Source organism: Cherax quadricarinatus, chromosome 15 (assembly GCF_038502225.1).
Source record: "Cherax quadricarinatus isolate ZL_2023a chromosome 15, ASM3850222v1, whole genome shotgun sequence".
In the NCBI taxonomy this organism is placed as follows: domain Eukaryota; kingdom Metazoa; phylum Arthropoda; class Malacostraca; order Decapoda; family Parastacidae; genus Cherax; species Cherax quadricarinatus.
This window is the reverse complement of record NC_091306.1, coordinates 421,788-445,551: the sequence shown is the minus strand read 5'-3', so window position 1 is coordinate 445,551 and position 23,764 is coordinate 421,788. Positions and strand designations below refer to the sequence as shown.

At 39.1% G+C, this 23,764-nt stretch overlaps 1 protein-coding gene across 2 annotated transcripts in view; it reads right to left on the bottom strand.

Annotated features, from left to right (window-relative positions):
• Nucleotides 1–21,182, bottom strand: part of LOC128692119 (serine-rich adhesin for platelets) — a 580,093-nt gene extending 558,911 nt beyond the window's left edge. Inside the window, exon 1 of one of the 2 annotated variants that reach the window (XM_070085078.1) lies at nucleotides 21,123–21,182. The gene's annotated coding sequence lies outside the window, so the exon portion shown is untranslated. The remainder of the gene's footprint in view (nucleotides 1–21,122) is intronic. The other variant, XM_070085079.1, reaches the window with a different exon arrangement.
• Between the last annotated feature and the right edge of the window lie 2,582 nt (nucleotides 21,183–23,764).

Below are 23,764 nucleotides of genomic sequence, written 5' to 3'. Positions count from 1 at the left end.
ACAGTGGTACAATGTATTATAGATACATGTATAATATATATATATATATATATATATATATATATATATATATATATATATATATATATATATATATATATATATATATATATATATATATATATATATATAATGTTGTTTCACTTTCTATTGTATTTTTGTGAATTGTTTTGTCAATGTATTTTGTCTTTAAATAAAATATATATTATAGGGGGTGGTTGGAGAAAATTCTCAAACAGCTTCAGGGAGAACCTTGAGTTTTCCTTGAAGCTAGTTTATTCTTTTCTCTGAGGATGAGGGTCCCCAGGACAGTTCTATATATATATATATATATATATATATATATATATATATATATATATATATATATATATATATATATATATATATATATATATATATATATATATATATATATATATATATATATGTCGTGCCGATTAGGCAGAATTTGCGATCTTGGCTTAAATAGCAACGCTCATATTGCCATATAGGACAAGTGAAAATTTGTGTATGCAATAATTTCGCCAAAATCATTCTGAACCTAACGAAAAAAATATATTTCACAGTGTTTGTTTAGTATTAAATTATTGTAAACAAATCTAAAATATATTTAGTTGGGTTAGGCTAAACTAAATTGTTCTTGGTATAATAAGATTAGGTAAGTTTTCTAAGATTCTTTTGGTGCAAAATTAAAAATTTTTACATCAACATTAATGAAAAAAATATATCTTTAAACGTATAAGAGAAAATTTTAGAAAGGACTTAATTTTAAATGAGTTCTTGCTAATTGACCAGTTTTACATATTCGGCACGACATATATATATTTTTCTTTTATTATCACACTGGCCGATTCCCACCAAGGCAGGGTGGCCCGAAAAAGAAAAACTTTCACCATCATTCACTCCATCACTGTCTTGCCAGAAGGGTGCTTTACACTACAGTTTTTAAACTGCAACATTAACACCCCTCCTTCAGAGTGCAGGCACTGTACTTCCCATCTCCAGGACTCAAGTCCGGCCTGCCGGTTTCCCTGAATCCCTTCATAAATGTTACTTTGCTCACACTCCAACAGCACGTCAAGTATTAAAAACCATTTGTCTCCATTCACTCCTAACAAACACGCTCACGCATGCCTGCTGGAAGTCCAAGCCCCTCGCACACAAAACCTTTACCCCCTCCCTCCAACCTTTCCTAGGCCGACCCCTACCCCGCCTTCCTTCCACTACAGACTGATACACTCTTGAAGTCATTCTGTTTCGCTCCATTCTCTCTACATGTCCGAACCACCTCAACAACCCTTCCTCAGCCCTCTGGACAACAGTTTTGGTAATCCCGCACCTCCTCCTAACTTCCAAACTACGAATTCTCTGCATTATATTCACACCACACATTGCTCTCAGACATGACATCTCCACTGCCTCCAGCCTTCTCCTCGCTGCAACATTCATCACCCATGCTTCACACCCATATAAGAGCGTTGGTAAAACTATACTCTCATACATTCCCCTCTTTGCCTCCAAGGACAAAGTTCTTTGTCTCCACAGCCTCCTAAGTGCACCACTCACCCTTTTTCCTTCATCAATTCTATGATTCACCTCATCTTTCATAGACCCATCCGCTGATACGTCCACTCCCAACTATCTGAATACATTCACCTCCTCCATACTCTCTCCCTCCAATCTGATATCCAATCTTTCATCACCTAATATTTTTGTTATCCTCATAACCTTACTCTTTCCTGTATTCACTTTCAATTTTCTTCTTTTGCACACCCTACCAAATTCATCCACCAATCTCTGCAACTTCTCTTCAGAATCTCCCATATATATATATATATATATATATATATATATATATATATATATATATATATATGAGATATATATATATATATATATATATATATATATATATATATATATATATATATATATATATATATATATATATATATATATATATATATATATCAATAACAACACTGCACTAGTCAAGGACTCGAACCCATGCTGCTTTGGCCTGCCTCATGGTGGGCGAAAACACATGACGCCCTAATCCACTGGACCATACGATCCAGCCGAACTGAATGTTGTACTCGCTACCCAAGGACACTCGATGGTGTGGATGACTCTAGGCTAATTTCATTCTAGTCCCTGTTTGGTGTACTAGTTCAACGAGCAGTATTTTATATTATTGTGACCACGAATGGGTGGTATTGATCAAGCTACTCTTAAGGATCGTATGGTCCAGTGGATAAAGGCGTCATGTGTTTTCGCCCACCATGAGGCTGGCCAAAGCAGCATGGGTTCGAGTCCTTGGCTAGTGCAGTGTTGTTATTGATCAATACCATTCGTTCGTGGTCACAATAATATATATATATATATAAATATATATAAATATATATATATATATATATATATATATATAAATATATATAAATACATTATTATTATATTTTTTTTTATTATCACACTGGCCGATTCCCACCAAGGCAGGGTGGCCCGAAAAAGAAAAACTTTCACCATCATTCACTCCATCACTGTCTTGCCAGAAGGGTGCTTTACACTACAGTTTTTAAACTGCAACATTAACACCCCTCCTTCAGAGTGCAGGCACTGTACTTCCCATCTCCAGGACTCAAGTCCGGCCTGCCGGTTTCCCTGAATCCCTTCATAAATGTTACTTTGCTCACACTCCAACAGCACGTCAAGTATTAAAAACCATTTGTCTCCATTCACTCCTATCAAACACGCTCACGCATGCCTGCTGGAAGTCCAAGCCCCTCGCACACAAAACCTCCTTTACCCCCTCCCTCCAACCCTTCCTAGGCCGACCCCTACCCCGCCTTCCTTCCACTACAGACTGATACACTCTTGAAGTCATTCTGTTTCGCTCCATTCTCTCTACATGTCCGAACCACCTCAACAACCCTTCCTCAGCCCTCTGGACAACAGTTTTGGTAATCCCGCACCTCCTCCTAACTTCCAAACTACGAATTCTCTGCATTATATTCACACCACACATTGCCCTCAGACATGACATCTCCACTGCCTCCAGCCTTCTCCTCGCTGCAACATTCATCACCCACGCTTCACACCCATATAAGAGCGTTGGTAAAACTATACTCTCATACATTCCCCTCTTTGCCTCCAAGGACAAAGTTCTTTGTCTCCACAGACTCCTAAGTGCACCACTCACTCTTTTTCCCTCATCAATTCTATGATTCACCTCATCTTTCATAGACCCATCCGCTGACACGTCCACTCCCAAATATCTGAATACCTTCACCTCCTCCATACTCTCTCCCTCCAATCTGATATTCAATCTTTCATCACCTAATCTTTTTGTTATCCTCATAACCTTACTCTTTCCTGTATTCACCTTTAATTTTCTTCTTTTGCACACCCTACCAAATTCATCCACCAATCTCTGCAGCTTCTCTTCAGAATCTCCCAAGAGCACAGTGTCATCAGCGAAGAGCAGCTGTGACAACTCCCACTTTGTGTGTGATTCTTTATCTTTTAACTCCACGCCTCTTGCCAAGACCCTCGCATTTACTTCTCTTACAACCCCATCTATAAATATATTAAACAACCACGGTGACATCACACATCCTTGTCTAAGGCCTACTTTTACTGGGAAAAAATTTATATATATATAATATATATTATTATTATTATTATTATCACACTGGCCGATTCCCACCAAGGCAGGGTGGCCCGAAAAAGAAAAACTTTCACCATCATTCACTCCATCACTGTCTTGCCAGAAGGGTGCTTTACACTACAGTTTTTAAACTGCAACATTAACACCCCTCCTTCATATATATATATATATATATATATATATATATATATATATATATATATATATATATATATATATATATATATATATATATATATATATATGCAAAACAACCACTTTGAAAGAATAGAGAAATTCCAAGCGCTTTCGTCACTACTCACATTATCAAGGAACTATGAAAGTAAAGCATCCAAGGAAGCTATATAAGGGGTCTGGCCAACACCTCACTATCAGATCCCACAACGGTTAAACACCTGACGCGCGCCGGCCCAACTGGACAGGTTCTTTGCACAACTCACCAACAAACTATTCTACCCAAGAAAATTTAAAAAATATTATTTGTCCAGTGTATTATTAAATTCTTCCCAAATTCTATTAATTATAAATGGATCTAATTTATATAAACCAAAGGAAATATTCATATTATTGTCAAAACTGCTTTTTATGAAACAAGATTCAATTATATTCCTGTCGACCATGGACTTGCTTGATACTACTTTCTCAACTTTTTGAAAATCAATTGGATGGTTAAAATCTCTTACATGAATAAATAGAGCATTGGAATCTTGTCCAGTTCTAATGCTATATTTATGTTGTTTTAATCTTAGTTCGAGATTTTTACCAGTTTGACCGTAATAAACTTTATCGCAAATTTTACAAGGAATCTTATAGACACATCCATCAGCATTTTGGGGGGAATTCTTTATCAAAAGTTGTTTTTACTGTATCAAGATTTTTGAATACAACTTTAATATTAAAAGTCTTAAGAAGAGAAGGCATATCAACCAAGTTTTCATGGTAAGGGAGAACCAACATATTTTTAGTTGAATAAGGTTGGTTGTCCCTTTTTGGATTGTAAAAAGTATTTCTAGCAACTTTAAAAGATTTATCAATTACATTTCTTGGGTATTTTAAATCATTACCTATTTCATAAATTTTGGATATTTCCTCATCTATGAACTCAGGACTACAAATTCGTAAAGCTCTCAAAAACATTGATGAGTTCATAGATGAGGAAATATCCAAAATTTATGAAATAGGTAATGATTTAAAATACCCAAGAAATGTAATTGATAAATCTTTTAAAGTTGCTAGAAATACTTTTTACAATCCAAAAAGGGACAACCAGCCTTATTCAACTAAAAATATGTTGGTTCTCCCTTACCATGAAAACTTGGTTGATATGCCTTCTCTTCTTAAGACTTTTAATATTAAAGTTGTATTCAAAAATCTTGATACAGTAAAAAAAACTTTTGATTAAGAATTCCCCCCAAAATGCTGATGGATGTGTCTATAAGATTCCTTGTAAAATTCGCGATAAAGTTTATTACGGTCAAACTGGTAAAAATCTCGAACTAAGATTAAAACAACATAAATATAGCATTAGAACTGGACAAGATTCCAATGCTCTATTTATTCATATAAGAGATTTTAACCATCCAATTGATTTTCAAAAAGTTGAGAAAGTAGTATCAAGCAAGTCCATTGTCGACAGGAATATAATTGAATCTTGTTTCATAAAAAGCAGTTTTGACAATAATATGAATATTTCCTTTGGTTTATATAAATTAGATTCATTTATAATTAATAGAATTTGGGAAGAATTTAATAATACACTGGACAAATAATAATTTTTAAATTTTCTTGGGTAGAATAGTTTGTGGGTGAAGAACCTGTCCAGTTGGGCCGGCGCGCGTCAGGTGTTTAACCGTTGTGGGATCTGATAGTGAGGTGTTGGCCAGACCCCTTATATAGCTTCCTTGGATGCTTTACTTTCATAGTTCCTTGATAATGTGAGTAGTCACGAAAGCTCTTGGAATTTCTCTATTCTTTCAAAGTGGTTGTTTTGCATATTCTGAAATCACCTGTTTACTGTGATCTTATTGCATATATATATATATATATATATATATATATATATATATATATATATATATATATATATATATATATATATATATATATATATATATATATATATATACACACACACACACACACAAAAGATTATCAGGAGAAGAGTGGTAGACCACCTAGAAAGGAATGATCTTATAAACAACCAGCACAGATTCAGAGATGGGAAATCCTGTGTCACAAAACCTACTAGAGTTCTGTGACAAGGTGACAGCAGTAAGACAAGAGAGAGAGGGGTGGGGTGGGTAGATTGCATTTTCGTGGACTGCAAGAAGGTTTTTGACACAGTTACACACAAGAGATTAGTGCAAAAGCTAGAGGACCAGGCAGGTATTACAGAGAAGACACTGCAGTGGATCAGAGAATACCTGGTACATGATGAAGTGTCAGAGTGGGCACCTGTGATGAGTGGGGTTCCACAGGGGTCACTCCTAGGACCAGTGCTGTTTCTGGTATATGTGAATGACATGATGGAAGGAATAGTCTCAGAAGTGTCCCTGTTTGCAGACAATGTGAAGTTAATGAGGAGAATTCAGTCAGGGGAGGACAAGGCAGGACTACAGAGGGATCTGGATAGGCTTCAGGCCTGGTCCAGCAACTTGCTCCTGGAGCTCAACCCCACCTAGTGCAAAGTCATGAAGATTGGGGAAGTAAAGTAAAAGTAAAGTAAAGTTTATTTCTTTGTAAAGGTTACAATGTGTAATTACAATTTTGATTTGCTAAGTACAAAGATAGCCACTATCATGCTGAGGCATATTGGGCAAACTAATCCTTATACATAGTAACTAATTAAAACTAGATAAGTTAATAGTAACTATACTTAATAGTAACTATACTTAATAGTAACTATACTTAAAACTAGACAAGAAGTAATGGTTAACTGTTTTACAATCTTATTTAAACTTTATACAAGTGAGAGGTAGTAAGGTGGAGAAGGATTCAGTAAAATAATCTTGAAATTGCACATAAAACCTACCTTACAAGTAATGGTGCAGGTGGTAATATTTTATGGATTGGCAGAATTAAAAGCCAGGAGGTCACATAATAAAATTAATTAGCAAATATTTTGGCTGATTTGGTTAATATTGAGAGAGAAGATGATTTTATGGATTGGCAGAATTAAGAGCCTAGAGGTCACATAATGAAACTAGTTAGCAGATGTTTTGGTTGATTTGGTTAATATTTTGAGATAAGATTATTTTTTAGCAAAGTTCTAAATTTATAAGCTGTCAGGGGATCCTTGACCTGTTACGGTAGTGAGTTGCAGATCTTTAGGCCCTTTATGTGCATAGCTTTCTGGCATAGTGAGAGACTGACTTGAGGGATGTTGAAAAGTGCCTTGTATTGTGGCTGTGCATTCTGTTGTAACTGTCAAGGAGTAGTTTTAGGGAAGGGTTTACAGAGAAACAGTCTAGGGGGCCAAAGATTACAAACCTCACTCAAGGAAGAGGATCTCGGAGTGTATATAATACCGACCACATCTCCTGAGGTGCATATCAACCAAATAACTGCTGCAGCATATGGGCAACTGGCAAACCTAGGAATAGCATTTCAGTATCTCAGTAAGGAGTCATTCCAGACTGTACACCATGTACCTCATACCCATATTAGAGTATGCAGCTCCAGTTTGGAACCCACACCTGGCCAAGCACATCAGGAAACAAGAGAAAGGGCAAAGGTTTGCAACAAAACTAGTCCCAGAGCTAAGGAGCATGTCCTATGAGGAGAGGTTAAGGGAACTCGACCTGATGATACTGGAGGACAGGAGGGATAGGAGGGACATGATAACAGCATATAAAATACTGAGAGGAATTGACAAGGTGGACAGAGACAGGATGTTCCAGAGATGGGACACAGCAACAAGGGGTCACAATTGGAAGTTGAAGACCCAGATGAGTCAAAGGGATGTTAGGAAGTATTTCTTCAGCCACAGAGTAGTCAGGAAGTGGAATAGTTTGGGAAGCGATGTAGTGGAGGCAGGATCCATACATAGCTTTAAGCAGAGGTACGATAAAGCTCATGGTTCAGGGAGAGTGACCTAGTAGCGACCAGTGAAGAGGCGGGGCCAGGAGCTTGGACTTGACCCCTGCAACTTCAACTAGGTGAGTACACACACACACACACACACACACACACACACACACACACACACACACACACACACACACACACACACACACACACACACACACACACACACACACATACAACAGGCCTAGTGTCTAATCGACATGTGCCTAGGACAAAATAGTAACTAACACACACACACACTCACGGAAAGTGCAGAAGGGAAGGGAGAAGGGAGGGAGTTCGTTATATCCCTCTCATGACAATACTCTCACACACTCTCCTCTACACTGGCTCACGTCCTCTTCCCTCCCTCCCAAAACTGGTCTACCTGGCCCAAGCTGCAGGCATCACCGGGAGGTCAAGAGCTTTCCTGCTAGCAGGAAACAATTTTGTTCACTAGAGCAGAGATTTTTACTCCAGAGAAGACCAAGATTTTTATCTAGTTTTCGGATCTGTCTGTCTCTCTCTCTCTCTCTCTCTCTCTCTCTCTCTCTCTCTCTCTCTCTCTCTCTCGTCTTTACGGTCAAAATAACTTGTTTTATTACATTGTTTATTTTTGTGAATATTGTTTTGTTTTACTAATTACATTACGTTTCTGTTATAACTAATGTTTTATTTAGTTAAGGTGTATTGATGGACCAATGAACTTATGATACAGTGTAACCTTAGTGTTGTGACGTAATTTATGACCTCAGACACTGTGACCTTACAGTTGTGACGTAGCTTGTGACCTCACAAATTGTGTGACCCTCAACCAATTCCTCATCTAAATAGTGGGAAGATTTTTTCCTTTATCAAAATTTGATGTTAATTATATTCATTGGCTTGGAATGAATTATAAATATAGTTTATACTAAGACTAATGCCTTTAAAATTATTTTGATTATATTATTGTTACATGTGTAATATGTTACTAGTGGTAGCAAATTACTCTGATAACTGAAAAGTGATATTGATAGCAGAGACTTGATGATGAAGATCTCAACTTTTTATGTGAAAGACTTATAAGTAAACAAAAGGATTTAGTGTTTTGCTTAGTGTTACTTAACTTCTTCTTAACCAGAGTCTGGTATAGTTATCAAGGAGGTGAGTGTCAGCAGTGGGATAACAAGAGTGTGGCTGTAAGTGCCGCTGAGGTAGTGCCTCCACGAGGTGAGTGCAGGGCTGGAGAATCATCCATAGCGTAATCAGCTTCCAGGATGTTAGTTATCCTCTTGTCAGGCTATTTTTCTCGCAGACTTTCTTTAACGGATGTGTATTTGAAGGATCACACATGACCACACTTGTATGCTTCCGTGAAGGACACAAAGAGTTCTAAAAGGAGGAAGGATATGGTATTAAAGTCTTCATACACACGGGATTCATTAAGGATATTGAGATTTCAGGATATTTATTGAAGGTATCCTTGGAAGAAAGTCTGGAATATCTGAGGAGTGGAGAGTATGAGTTGCGTGGACTAGTGCCACTACAATACAGTACTGGCAGGAGAGGAGTAAGTAAGCTGTGTTGTCAAAGGCAGTAGAAGATAGGGAAGTTTAATTACTATATTCACACATAAAAAACTCTAAATCTGTATGAAATATTCATCTCTGTGACTGACTAGTAAAGAAGGAAATGTAATCGAAATTAAAGTAGAGGCGGAAGAGGTAGGAGTCTCTGAGGAGAACGACCCGAACTGTGATAGACGAACCTGAAATATTTAGTTGAGTATTGCAGGGAGGATTTTTTAATCTTTCTTAAAGCCTCATTTAGGCATAGGCTAAACAAGCTACAGCTTAGATCCTCACAGTCTGAAAGAGCCTATCAAAACATCAGAATTAATTTTTCATTTGCTTATACCTAATTTTTTTTTTTTCTTATTCGCCGGTATTCTCCCGGCCCGGGTCTTTTCCAAGTAGTGGTGACCCGGCCTTGGCTCCCTATCTGCGGAGTGTCTCGAGACCTAAGTCTCCCATGGGAGGAGGTACAAGTACCCCCTCAACTGTGGGACCAACTGTCCCCAGGCCTAGCCACAGTCCCCGCCCTCACGGGGCTCGTAGGCTAATTATTATTATTATTAAAGATTCGCCGTATTCTCCCGGCCCGGGCCTTTTCCCAAGTGGTGGCCCGGCTTTGGCTCCCTCTTTAGGGAGTGTCTGAGACCTAAGTCTCCCATGGGAGGAGGCACAAGTACCTCCTCATCTTTGGGACCAACTGTCCCCAGGCCTAGCCACAAGCTAGGCCTCTCTGGTCTGCCATCCCCGCCCCAAGGGGGCTAATAGGAATGACAGTCTTATGAGCTAAAGGCTCGGGCTCAGGCACCTACCCTACCCTAGAAGGGTTAGGCATGGTGTCGATGTCGTAGGCTAAATCCGGCTCTGAACCCATACATGATACACTTCTTATATTGTCAACAATTGTATAAAAATATGTAAAATTTATTATAAGATTTAACAAATTAGGTTATTTTATCTTTTGACTTTTCGTTTAAAAAAGCAAAAAGGAAAATGCCATAAACTAGAGTTTACCTGGAGAGAGTTCCGGGGGTCAACGCCCCCGCGGCCCGGTCTGTGACCAGGCCTCTGAATGATTTCTTATGTTTTATTAATCTTAATTATGTTACAGTTTGCAAGTTACATTTTATTTTCTGACAGTTACAAGTTTATAACAGTATTTTACTCCCGTGAATTAAATATATTCAGTTACTGGGAAAGTATTCGCAGTATTTTCCTAATAATAAATATCTTTTATCTGAATAATTAACGGAATAATAATAATAATCATAATAATAATTGAATAAGGAGTGCGGATATTGTAGTTCTGAGGAGCTCATGAGCTGTGATGCCGGAGCGCCTCTGGCAAGACGGTGAAGTGAGTGATGACGAAACTTTCTTCTTTTTCGGGTCACACTACCTCGGTTGGAGACGGCTGGTGTATTAAAAAAAAAAAAGTTCTAATGGAGTAACTCTGGCACCCTCGCACTGGTTTGTTATGCATCTGGGCGGTATTCTTGCCAGGTTCAGTTAATAAACAGACTTATTCTGTTCAAAACTTAATAAATATGACTTCTGCAGCTTCACATAGCTTATGGTCTTACCATGTCTAAATACAGCCGTGACTCCCTTTTATTATAGAGAAGCCGGAGCCATGGTCAAGGAGGGTCTGTCGTTAGGTAAGAGGCATCAATATCGGCATACCGAATTTGCAGTCAAGAGTTTCGTAACGAGGAGTGTACATATATACATACACCATTAACTGATCTACAGTTTCCTTCCCTTTTCATCAAAGACTGCAAGAAAAGAGCCCTCCAGATCTTCAATTCTCCACGCAGGAACACCACTCCCAAGAAAGTTATAATTCTTTCCTGTAGCCAGGTTGCAGTGAAGGTCTCTAAAGTACTCCCACAAGCTAACACTAGAGTCGTCAACTCAACTAGATATTGAAGTGTATTGAAATTGAAGAGCATTGAACCAATAAACGCAGGAGTTTAAACTATCCCCTGTTGAGATTGTGACAGAATATACGTAGGTGAAACAGCAAGAAACCTTGAAACACGTCTTAGTGAACACATCATTATATGTAGGAACGATAACTTGAACAATGCCTGCGTACAATACTGGAATTCCGCCAACCACCTAATGAAATTCAACGACGCCCAACTAGTGATTAAAGGATCCAGTTTTCGTAGACGTGAATGCCTTGAATCATCATTACTCGCTATTTCTGACACAAACACAATAAAGGCAGCTTCATCATCTCTAAAGTATTAGCAAGAATTCTCCTCAAAACAATAAACCCTGCCACCATCACATATCTTTACCACCACTACTGCTACTATTACCACAAGTCCTACAACTACTACTACTATTACTGCCACAAATACTACTAGTACCTACAACGATTATATTATGCTTTGCACCTCTGTACCTATATATACTCTCTGTGTCACTGTATTGTTTGTAACGGCTTAACAAAGCTCCTGGAGAGTGAAACGTTGCCACAATAAAAATGTCGCATTAGTTGCACTTGTGTTCTTTCACCTAACATACTGTGGTGTTGCTGACACAGTCATCTGCGTCGGTATTGTATACCGTAACTGTAATGATTTCTTGTAGTCTGCATCACATAGCTATGAACCAGATCCAAGGAATCAGATCTCATTACCTAGGCTGGGTGTAACACCTACGGATTTAGTGCTCTCCAATATAATAACTATAATAATAACAATTATAACAGTTTTGCATAGAAGTTATCAGCAGGTATGTGATACATGAGCCTGGCTTGGGCTGACCGAGGGGAGTGGTTGTCCTATATATCTGAGCGGACGCAGAAGCCAGAGTTGACACTCAACCATACAGGACGAGAGAGAAAATAAAATAACGCCAAGGTTCGAACTGTCAGCTGCTGTCAGCAATTTCTTTAACAGTTTCTATGTTGTCAGCAGTTTCTGTGTTGTCAGCAGTTAGTGTTGTCAGCAGTTTCTGTATTGTCAGCAGTTTTTGTATTGTCAGCAGTTTCTATGTTGTCAGCAGTTTTTATGTTGTCAGCAGTTTCTGTGTTGTCAGCAGTTTCTGTGTTGTCAGCAGTTTCTATGTTGTCAGCAGTTTCTGTGTTGTCAGCAGTTTCTGTGTTGTCAGCAGTTTCTGTGTTGTCAGCAGTTTCTGTGTTGTCAGCAGTTTCTATGTTGTCAGCAGTTTCTGTATTGTCAGCAGTTTCTGTGTTGTCAGCAGTTTCTGTGTTGTCAGCAGCTTCTGTGTTGTCAGCAGTTTCTGTGTTGTCAGCAGTTTCTGTGTTGTCAGCAGTTTCTGTGTTGTCAGCAGTTTTTGTGTTGTCAGCAGTTTCTATGTTGTCAGCAGTTTCTATGTTGTCAGCAGTTTCTGTGTTGTCAGCAGTTTCTGTGTTGTCAGCAGTTTCTGTGTTGTCAGCAGTTTCTGTGTTGTCAGCAGTTTCTATGTTGTCAGCAGTTTCTATGTTGTCAGCAGTTTCTGTGTTGTCAGCAGTTTCTGTGTTGTCAGCAGTTTCTGTGTTCTCAGCAGTTTCTGTGTTCTCAGCAGTTTCTGTGTTGTCAGCAGTTTCTGTGTTGTCAGCAGTTTCTGTGTTGTCAGCAGTTTCTATGTTGTCAGCAGTTTCTGTGTTGTCAGCAGTTTCTGTGTTGTCAGCAGTTTCTGTGTTGTCAGCAGTTTCTGTGTTGTCAGCAGTTTCTGTGTTGTCAGCAGTGCAGCAGCTATTCTCACAAGTAAATATGTAATATTTTATTACCTTCGTTGTAACTAAACAGCTTCATTTGTATACCTCTTTTGCTAATCTATCTTGTTCGACGGACTTCCATTGTAACTTTCAATTCCTTTGTCCTCCTCCTCTTCCTTTCAACTTTTTTCTATCCTTCCCTACTCTTCTTCTTTCCCACATCTTTACCGTATTCAGTGGTAGTCAGCCCTAGCTCCAATTGCCTTAAAATGTTCACGGTATAGCTCTATTTGCTTAATTTAATCATAGTATTGCTCCAATTGTCTTAAATTGATAAGTGTATCCCTTTTTGTCTTTGCCATATTAAATCTTTTCATGCGGAATACATCTTGTTACTACTACTACTACTACTACTACTACTACTGCTGCTACTACTACTACTACTACTATTATTACTACTACTATTACTACTACTACTACTACTACTACGACTACTACTACTACTACTACTACTACTACTACTACTGCTACTACTACGACTACGACTACTACTACTACTACTACTACTACTACTACTACTACTACTACTACTACTATTCCCTACACCTCGCAATACATTCACAGGACAGGATACAGGTTCACGAGTGCTACATTATTCACCCTTCACCACGCTGATTGTGCTGCACTACGCAGCTTGCTGCATTGTGGAGAGGAACTTCATCTTCCCACTTCTTGATGAGTCCTTATGTTGTGGGTCCCTTTGTCCAACTTCTTGATGCTTGAAGAACTGCAGCTTCACATCGAATCAGTGTTGATGCACTGAAGGAGGTACTGTTTTGTTTTAGCTCTTATGTTTATGCATAAATCACAGTGCATGACGAGACGAGTTTGTGTTCACTGTGTTATTTCCTCACTTCACAGACACTGGTGCCAAAGTTAGGCGTTACTGTACACAACACACAAATATTGCTACTGTATGTTGATGTCAGCAGTGATGCTCATCTCCTTACGCGTTACTGTCGCAGTTGTGTGCTACTGCCACAATAGGTGCTACTGCCACAATAGGTGCTACTGCCACAATAGGTACTACCACAATAGGTACTACTCTCAAAATAGGTGCTACCGCCACAATAGGTGCTACTGCCACAATAGGTTCTACTCTCATAATAGGTGCCTCCGCCACAATAGGTGTTACTGCCACAGTAGGTGCTACTGCCACAATAGGTGCTACTGTCATAATAGGTGCTACTTACATATAGTATATTCGCCTTAGGCGCTAACAACATTGTATGTTCTAGTATCACCAGAGATGGTAATACTGCCATAGACGCTATCACCTACATACGTGCTACTTTCACCAGGAAACGATACATTAAAACATATTTATACTGTAATAAATTTAGACTGTAAGCAGTGGATGTAAATTATGAACTTACAAAGCACAAAGGATGATTTATACAGACTCTGTAAAGCTCTTAGTTATAATCTTGCGTCGGCACACTAGACCCATTAACAGAGACTTTGTCAATGGAAGTTAAGCAAACTGGCATGGCGAAGGTCAAGAAAACTGTCTTATTTCGTGGCTTATTTTTGTTGCAGCTCCTCCGGTTCTTCACCAGGATGCGACCTATAACAAATGACTAAAGCCCTGGTACCTATTTTTATCGCAAGGTGAACGTAAGCAGCGGATGTGTGGAGACTTCCCATGTCTTTTTGTTTTTCTCATCCATTTGGTTGTGAGCCGAATACTCTACCACTCTGATACGATAAGCGTGATCATAGTGTAAAAACGCAAAATGCGTGAAACAGGAATAATTGGGAAATATTGTAGATATCTTTTAACTTAAAAAGACAGTAAAATATTATCAGTGGCCTCCAATGTGAAAATCTTTGTCTTCCTCATTCTCTTATCTAACATAGAGATACAAATCATAGTACTGCAATATCCATCGCAGTGGATAATAGAATCTGCCTGAGAGCGGCATCCATCGAGAAGATATTATACCACTTAACAGGAGGTAAACCAATGTTATTATCGGCTAGTTTAAATGGTATCGGTGCTGGTCTAAAACTGGTTATCGATATCGGTATAGGCAAAAAAAAAAAAAAAAAAAAAAAAAAAATGGTATCGTCCCATCGCTAAATTGAATTAAAAAAATCATAGGTCCAAAAGGAACAAGATGATGATCAACGAGGACAAATTTTAGCTGCTTATTTAAGGAAATTTCGAGAAATAAAAACTGGACCAACTTCTAGGATGCAACGGCACTGCTCTAATGAGCGAAGAACCTGGGGGCAACAAGACCAAATTTCTTACGATACGAAGAATGCGATAGTGTTAACATTCCTTCTGCAAGAAAAGTTAGTTATGACCATCAAAACAAGAAATGCCAAATCACTGACGACACTCAAAGTCACTTGTATTCTCTCGAGTTGAGGCGCTGCATGACCCATGAATATTAATATTGCAGTCTCTAGAATTTGAATTCTAAAAGGTGTCGACATTAAGATAAGATAAAATTTCGTTCGGATTTTTAACCCCGGGGGGTTAGCCGCCCAGGATAACCTGGAGTTTATCTGGAGAGAGTTCCGGGGGTCAACGCCCCCGCGGCCCGGTCTGTGACCAGGCCTCCTGTTGGATCAGAGCCTGATCCAGGAAAGAAATCCTAACCCAAGAAAGTCAGTGCGTCATCGAGGACTGTCTAACTTATTTCCATTGGGGTCCTTAATCTTGTCCCCCAGGATGCGACCCACACCAGTCGACTAACACCCAGGTACCTGTTTGCTGCTAGGTGAACAGGACAACAGGTGTAAGGAAACGTGTCGAAATGTTTCCACCCGCCGGGAATCGAACCCGGGCCTTCCGTGTGTGAAGCGGAAGCTTTTGCCACCAGGCCTGGTGATAAATGCTTCAACCTGTACTCTCTGGCTCCAAAAAATGTTCGCGGAGACATGGTTGATGCTGCAATATACCCAAATGGAAAGAAGAGCTGCAATAAATGAGTTTCCACGTACCACAATAAGCATGAAGGGATCAAGGCTTTTCAGCACCCATTAGATAAAAGGAAAATTACCAACAGATCCCTAGTTGTCTTTCAGAGACGACTTAAAAAGTTTTAGCAAACTGTCCTGGAGAAAACGACTGTAATGTTTTGATTATTTTAGCACTAGAGGCATATAAAACCAGGATAACTCAAGGTCAGGCTATGAGGCTAATTTCCATTGGGGGTCCTTCTGCCCCCTTTTTCTTAGATGCGACTTACATGAGTCGACTAGCTGAAAAGTGTTTTCTTCGTTTTAGCTGAACAAGGACAGCAGTTGAAGAAATGCCTCCCGTTGTAGAACAATAGTTTACTGCTCTGTCGAGGATGACTTGATAGAGCTCTACACATAGCGAAAAATGGTTCCAGTAAAACCTCTCTTTACAAAGTGTAACTCTTCACTGATGTAGCTCGTATTGGCATGTGGGACCAAGCTCAGCACTTGCATGGAGACTTGCCCATACAACTCTCTCCGTGCTTCATCAACAGGAACACTGAATTACCCACACAGGATTAGCACTTTCACTACTACTACTACTACTACTACTAACAATAATAATAATCAACCAGGCTGTGGTGTCTACCCTGCACTAATACAGCAACAGCTTGGCTGGTCAACTGCTCCAGTCTTTACCCATATTGCGCTCAATGACCCACGCGGGTTAGAGCTTCACGAATTAAAATACAATACAAGAGCCTAAGAAATGTTGGACCAAGTCTTAAGACAGTGTTACTTCCTCACGTGTTAGTTCCGTGTCCGTCAGCAAGTTGTTAAGGCAGTGTACAAAGTGAAGCACCAGTCACCTTGCCTACAATATAGACACTATTATTATTATTATTGTCGCATTTATGGTGAAGCGCTAAACCCGTAGAATTTTTAAAACACCCGAGGAAAATGGGATGCTTCCAGGTTCAATCCCAGAGAAGGGAAGGCAGGCTCAATTCCTTTGGAGCAAGAGCCCCACACCGGCATCAAGGAACCTCCCTGGAGGAATCAGTCTCCCCTTCCCCCCCACCCTTTTCCACTTCCCCCTCCTCCTTTCCCCCGACTCCCCTCTTCCCTCCCCCATCCCTCCACTGGTGATTTCTCTCCCCCTCAGATTTTCCTGTCAGATCTTTCATTTGTATTTATACTGAGATTAAATTAATATTTAGGTTATGTGATGATCATTATGGAGTATAGGTTATGTGATGATCATTAAGGAGTGTAGGTTATGTGATTATTAAGGAGTGTAGGTTATGTGATGATCATTAAGGAGTGTAGGTTATGTGATGATCATTAAGGATTGTAGGTTATATGATGATCATTAAGGAGTGTAGTTTATGTGACGATCATTAAGGACTATAGGATATGTGATGATCATAAGGAGTATAGGTTATGTGAGGATCATTACGGGGTATAGGTTATGTGATGATCATTAAGGAGTGTAGGTTATGTGACGATCATTAAGGAGTATAGGCTATGTGACGATCATTAAGGAGTATAGGTTATGTGAGGATCATTACGGGGTATAGGTTATGTGATGATCATTAAGGAGTGTAGGTTATGTGACGATCATTAAGGAGTATAGGCTATGTGACGATCATTAAGGAGTGTAGGTTATGTGATGATCATTAAGGAGTGTAGGTTATGTGACGATCATTAAGGAGTGTAGGTTATGTGATGATCATTAAGGAGTGTAGGTTATGTGACGATCATTAAGGAGTGTAGGTTATGTGATGATCATTAAGGAGTGTAGGTTATGTGATGATCATTAAGGAGTGTAGGTTATGTGACGATCATTAAGGAGTGTAGGTTATGTGACGATCATTAAGGAGTGTAGGTTATGTGACGATCATTAAGGACTATAGGATATGTGATGATCATAAGGAGTATAGGTTATGTGACGATCATTACGGGGTATAGGTTATGTGATGATCATTAAGGAGTGTAGGTTATGTGACGATCATTAAGGAGTATAGGCTATGTGACGATCATTAAGGAGTGTAGGTTATGTGATGATCATTAAGGAGTGTAGGTTATGTGATGATCATTAAGGAGTGTAGGTTATGTGACGATCATTAAGGAGTGTAGGTTATGTGACGATCATTAAGGAGTGTAGGTTATGTGACGATCATTAAGGAGTGGAGGTTATGTGACGACCATTAAGGAGTATAGGTTATGTGACGATCATTAAGGAGTGTAGGTTATGTGACGATCATTAAGGAGTGTAGGTTATGTGATGATCATTAAGGAGTGTAGGTTATGTGATGATCATTAAGGAGTATAGGTTATGTGACGACCATTAAGGAGTATATGTTATGTGACGATCATTAAGGAGTGTAGGTTATGTGACGATCATTAAGGAGTGTAGGTTATGTGACAACCATTAAGGAGTATATGTTATGTGACGATCATTAAGGAGTGTAGGTTATGTGATGACCATTAAGGAGTATATGTTATGTGATGATCATTAAGGAGTGTAGGTTATGTGACTATCATTAAGGAGTGTAGGTTATGTGACTATCATTAAGGAGTGTAGGTTATGTGATGATCATTAAGGAGTTTAGGTTATGTAATGACCATTAAGGAGTGTAGGTTATGTGACGATCATTAAGAAGTGTAGGTTATGTGACGATCATTAAGGAGTATAGGTTATGTGATGATCATTAAGGAGTGTAGGTTATGTGATGATCATTAAGGAGTGTATGTTATGTGATGATCATTAAGGAGTGTAGGTTATGTGACGATCATTAAGGAGTGTAGGTTATGTGATGATCATTAAGGAGTTTAGGTTATGTAATGACCATTAAGGAGTGTAGGTTATGTGACGATCATTAAGGAGTGTAGGTTATGTGACGATCATTAAGGAGTATAGGTTATGTGATGATCAATAAGGAGTATAGGTTATGTGACGATCATTAAGGAGTGTAGGTTATGTGACGATCATTAAGGAGTGTAGGTTATGTGACGATCATTAAGGAGTGTAGGTTATGTGACGACCATTAAGGAGTATATGTTATGTGACGATCATTAAGGAGTGTAGGTTATGTGACTATCATTAAGGAGTGTAGGTTATGTGATGACCATTAAGGAGTATATGTTATGTGATGATCATTAAGGAGTGTAGGTTATGTGATGATCATTAAGGAGTGTAGGTTATGTGACGATCATTAAGGAGTGTAGGTTATGTGATGATCATTAAGGAGTTTAGGTTATGTAATGACCATTAAGGAGTGTAGGTTATGTGACGATCATTAAGGAGTATAGGTTATGTGATGATCAATAAGGAGTATAGGTTATGTGACGATCATTAAGGAGTGTAGGTTATGTGACGATCATTAAGGAGTGTAGGTTATGTGACGATCATTAAGGAGTGTAGGTTATGTGACGATCATTAACGAGTGTAGGTTATGTGACGACCATTAAGGAGTATAGGTTATGTGATGATCATTAAGGAGTATAGGTTATGTGACGATCATTAACGAGTATAGGTTATATGATGATCATTAAGGAGTATAGGTTATGTGACGATCATTAAGGAGTATAGGTTATGTGATGATCATTAAGGAGTATAGGTTATGTGATGATAATTAAGGAGTGTAGGTTATGTGATGATCATTAAGGAGTATAGGTTATGTGATGATCATTAAGGAGTATAGGTTGTGACGATCATTAAGGAGTATAGGTTATGTGATGATCATTAAGGAGTGTAGGTTATGTGATGATCATTAAGGAGTATAGGTTATGTGACGATCATTAAGGAGTGTAGGTTATGTGACGAGCATTAAGGAGTGTAGGTTACGTGACGATCATTAAGGAGTGTAGGTTATGTGACGACCATTAAGGAGTATAGGTTATGTGACGATCATTAAGGAGTATAGGTTATGTGACGATCATTAAGGAGTATATGTTATGTGATGATCATTAAGGAGTGTAGGTTATGTGATGATCATTAAGGAGTATAGGTTATGTGACGATCATTAAGGAGTGTAGGTTATGTGACGATCATTAAGGAGTGTAGGTTATGTGACGAGCATTAAGGAGTGTAGGTTACGTGACGATCATTAAGGAGTGTAGGTTATGTGACGACCATTAAGGAGTATAGGTTATGTGACGATCATTAAGGAGTATAGGTTATGTGACGATCATTAAGGAGTATATGTTATGTGATGATCATTAAGGAGTGTAGGTTATGTGATGATCATTAAGGAGTATAGGTTATGTGACGATCATTAAGGAGTGTAGGTTATGTGACGATCATTAAGGAGTGTAGGTTATGTGACGACCATTAAGGAGTATAGGTTATGTGACGATCATTAAGGAGTTTAGGTTATGTGACGATCATTAAGGAGTGTAGGTTATGTGATGATCATTAAGGAGTGTAGGTTATGTGACAATCATTAAGGAGTGTAGGTTATGTGACGACCATTAAGGAGTATAGGTTATGTGACGATCATTAAGGAGTATAGGTTATGTGACGATCATTAAGGAGTATAGGTTATGTGATGATCATTAAGGAGTATAGGTTATGTGATGATCATTAAGGAGTATAGGTTATGTGATGATCATTAAGGAGTATGTTATGTGATGATCATTAAGGAGTATATGTTATGTGATGATCATTAAGGAGTATAGGAAGCTGTGCTAAAGTCATAACATCAATAATATATTAATTCCTACACAGGAAACGATATTCCGCGTATGTGTATAGAGTATTTATATATACACTAATAGTATGCACCTCATTGGATTTATATCTATATTGTGAATTTATATAAATTTTAAGCATATCTTTTCCTTGGTTTTTATATAATTAGGCAGAGCTTATACGGTTTTTTATTAAAAGAATTATTAATAAATTGCGAATCTCATCTCTTCACACTTATTTTTTATATTTTTTTTCAATTGTTGGTTTCCCCTCACAATGTAAATCTTTTTTTTTTGTTCCCTCTCACAATTATTTTATTTTGATCGCCTCACAATTTTTAACGCCTCACGTGTTATAAAAAATCACGTATGCTCAAATATTTTTTTCAGCTCACTAATCCCACCCGCGCCTCTGCTAGTTCCCCCGGCGGGGGTGTGGGCGTGTGAGGGCGGGCGTGGGTGGGTGGGTGGAGCACTAAAGGCGCGGTACCAGTCGACGGGATGGAGGAATTATGAGGCGTGCACCCACAACCAGCGCTGAGGGGAGACTGACTCCTATACACCACACGCCCTCCACGCCTCCTCGCCCTCACACTGCTACCAACTCAGCCTTGTACCTTCTCTTCCACATACACTTCCCTTTCTTCTATATCTCTCGCAATCTAGCTCAGATGATATTATTAAGACACTTATCTCTTTATTTGTAATTAATGGCATGTAACACGACTCCCGATACGAACGAAAAATATATTTTAGGGAAGAGTAAGGGAAGATAGACTGTGGAGGGAGTGTGGCAACGGTGTGGTGGCACGCGACGAGGGGAGGAGATGCCAGTTGTCTGATATTTGGCACCACTGCTGCCAGCATCACTTTCATCTCTTATATTAACATTTAAACAAATATTGTAATTCCTTACAGTCGAAGACTGATTCTTATTCTTGAAATAAAAAATATAGCATTTCAAACAGTAGATGTGTTGTCGTTGCTGCTGCCAATACACACAGTTTAGTCAATCTTTTTATCATTGGTAAAATGAGGAACTTTGAGAGCTTCTCGCCTTCCCTAAACTGAGTTGCGGCACTTAAGGGGCACGTCAGTTCCCCTGTCCTCTAATAATGTTATTTTTCCCCTATAATCTATCTTGTCCATAATTACTATCGCATTTGCTTTGCTTTTGTAAGGTGAGGTCCAGGATCTTTTCTTCATTAATACATGGAGACGTCTGAGCAAAGGTCAAACTTCTCCAACAACTGTTAAGAAAAGGTTCTAGACTTCACCTTACGAAAGCAGACAAAGCAAATGCGATTGTAATTATGGACAAGGTAGATTACAGGGGAAAATGAACATGATATTAAGAAATAGGGAAACTCACGCTCCTCTTAACGACACTTTCGTCTAACTCCTCGAGTCCTCCATCAAGTTTATAACCTCTTCTGCAGCGTCAGGGCAGCCAGGCCTGTGATGCCCACTCTCTCTCTCGCTCGTGGTATTTATACCACAATGGAAATAAGTCACTTTGCCTGACTTGTGGGTTATTCTAGGTAATTTATACATATGTTACCATGTATGATAATTGTACTTGTGTGTAGTACCTGTTCCTAAATAAACTTACTTGGCCTCCCTTGCCCTCTGGGAAGTATCCTCGTTGCCCTACTGAAGTCTGCCAGCTCAGTCTGGCAGGGATCAACAACTTGTATGAGCCTCATCCAGCATGATGAAATAAAACAGGAGATATACTCAGCTTTTGTTGCCACTGTGTAACTATCATAGTGTAGCAGCACACTGCTGATGTATCCAGTTTAGAAAAATGGAGCAAGTATGACTGACCTGTTTCACCATGTCCCCTTCCCCAGGGGGCACGGGTGGGGTTCCCCACCATCATTACCCTAGGGTAATTGTAGTAGGATCACGGGTAATTAACTGCATGGTGAATGTCTCTAGAGGTAAAAGTTACTCAGGGTGGGGAGGTAAAAGTTACTCAGGGTGGGGAGGTAAAAGTTACTCAGGATGGGGAGGTAAAAGTTACTCAGGATGGGGAGGTAAAAGTTACTCAGGGTGGGGAGGTAAAAGTTACTCAGGGTGGGGAGGTAAAAGTTACTCAGGATGGGGAGGTAAAAGTTACTCAGGATGGGGAGGTAAAAGTTACTCAGGGTGGGGAGGTAAGAGTTACTCAGGGTGGGGAGGTAAAAGTTACTCAGGATGGGGAGGTAAAAGTTACTCAGGGTGGGGAGGTAAAAGTTACTCAGGGTGGGGAGGTAAAAGTTACTCAGGGTGGGGAGGTAAAAGTTACTCAGGATGGGGAGGTAAAAGTTACTCAGGGTGGGGAGGTAAAAGTTACTCAGGGTGGGGAGGTAAAAGTTACTCAGGATGGGGAGGTAAAAGATACTCAGGGTGGGGAGGTAAAAGTTACTCAGGGTGGGGAGGTAAAAGTTACTCAGGGTGGGGAGGTAAAAATTACTCGGGTGGGGAGGTAAAAGTTACTCAGGGTGGGGAGGTAAAAGTTACTCAGGGTGGGGAGGTAAACATCGTTCATAAAAGGGGAGGTAAAAGTTACTCAGGGTGGGGAGGTAAAAATTACTCGGGTGGGGAGGTAAAAGTTACTCAGGGTGGGGAGGTAAAAATTACTCGGGTGGGGAGGTAAACATCGTTCATTCCACCGACCTGCTGTTGAGAGAAGGAGAGAGAAAGAGATTTTGCTGCCGAAGTTGCACGTTTATTATTCACACCATATCCATCCTGTGTATGGTAACACAAAAGCATATGGATTCACAAAAGGCTTAAAAACTAGACACAAAATGACTTAACTGGAGCACATCTGGATACACTCTATATATATAATTTATGTATTATCTCTTGCAAATAAATTTGAGATATTTGCCTAATATATCTGACATCTTATGTTTATAATCAAGATACCTTGACATATTACATAGATTATCAAACTGTCTATCTCTTTATTACTCAGCAAGTGGACAATGAAGCACATAGTGACCAAGAAAGTGATCGTAAAGCTGACCACATATTTTGCATTTAGTTTATCATCTGTGTTTACACCAAACTGTCGGAAGTACAGGTAACCAAGTCTTAGCCTGGCTACTGTAACATCAGTCAGTCTTCTTAATGATTGAGGCA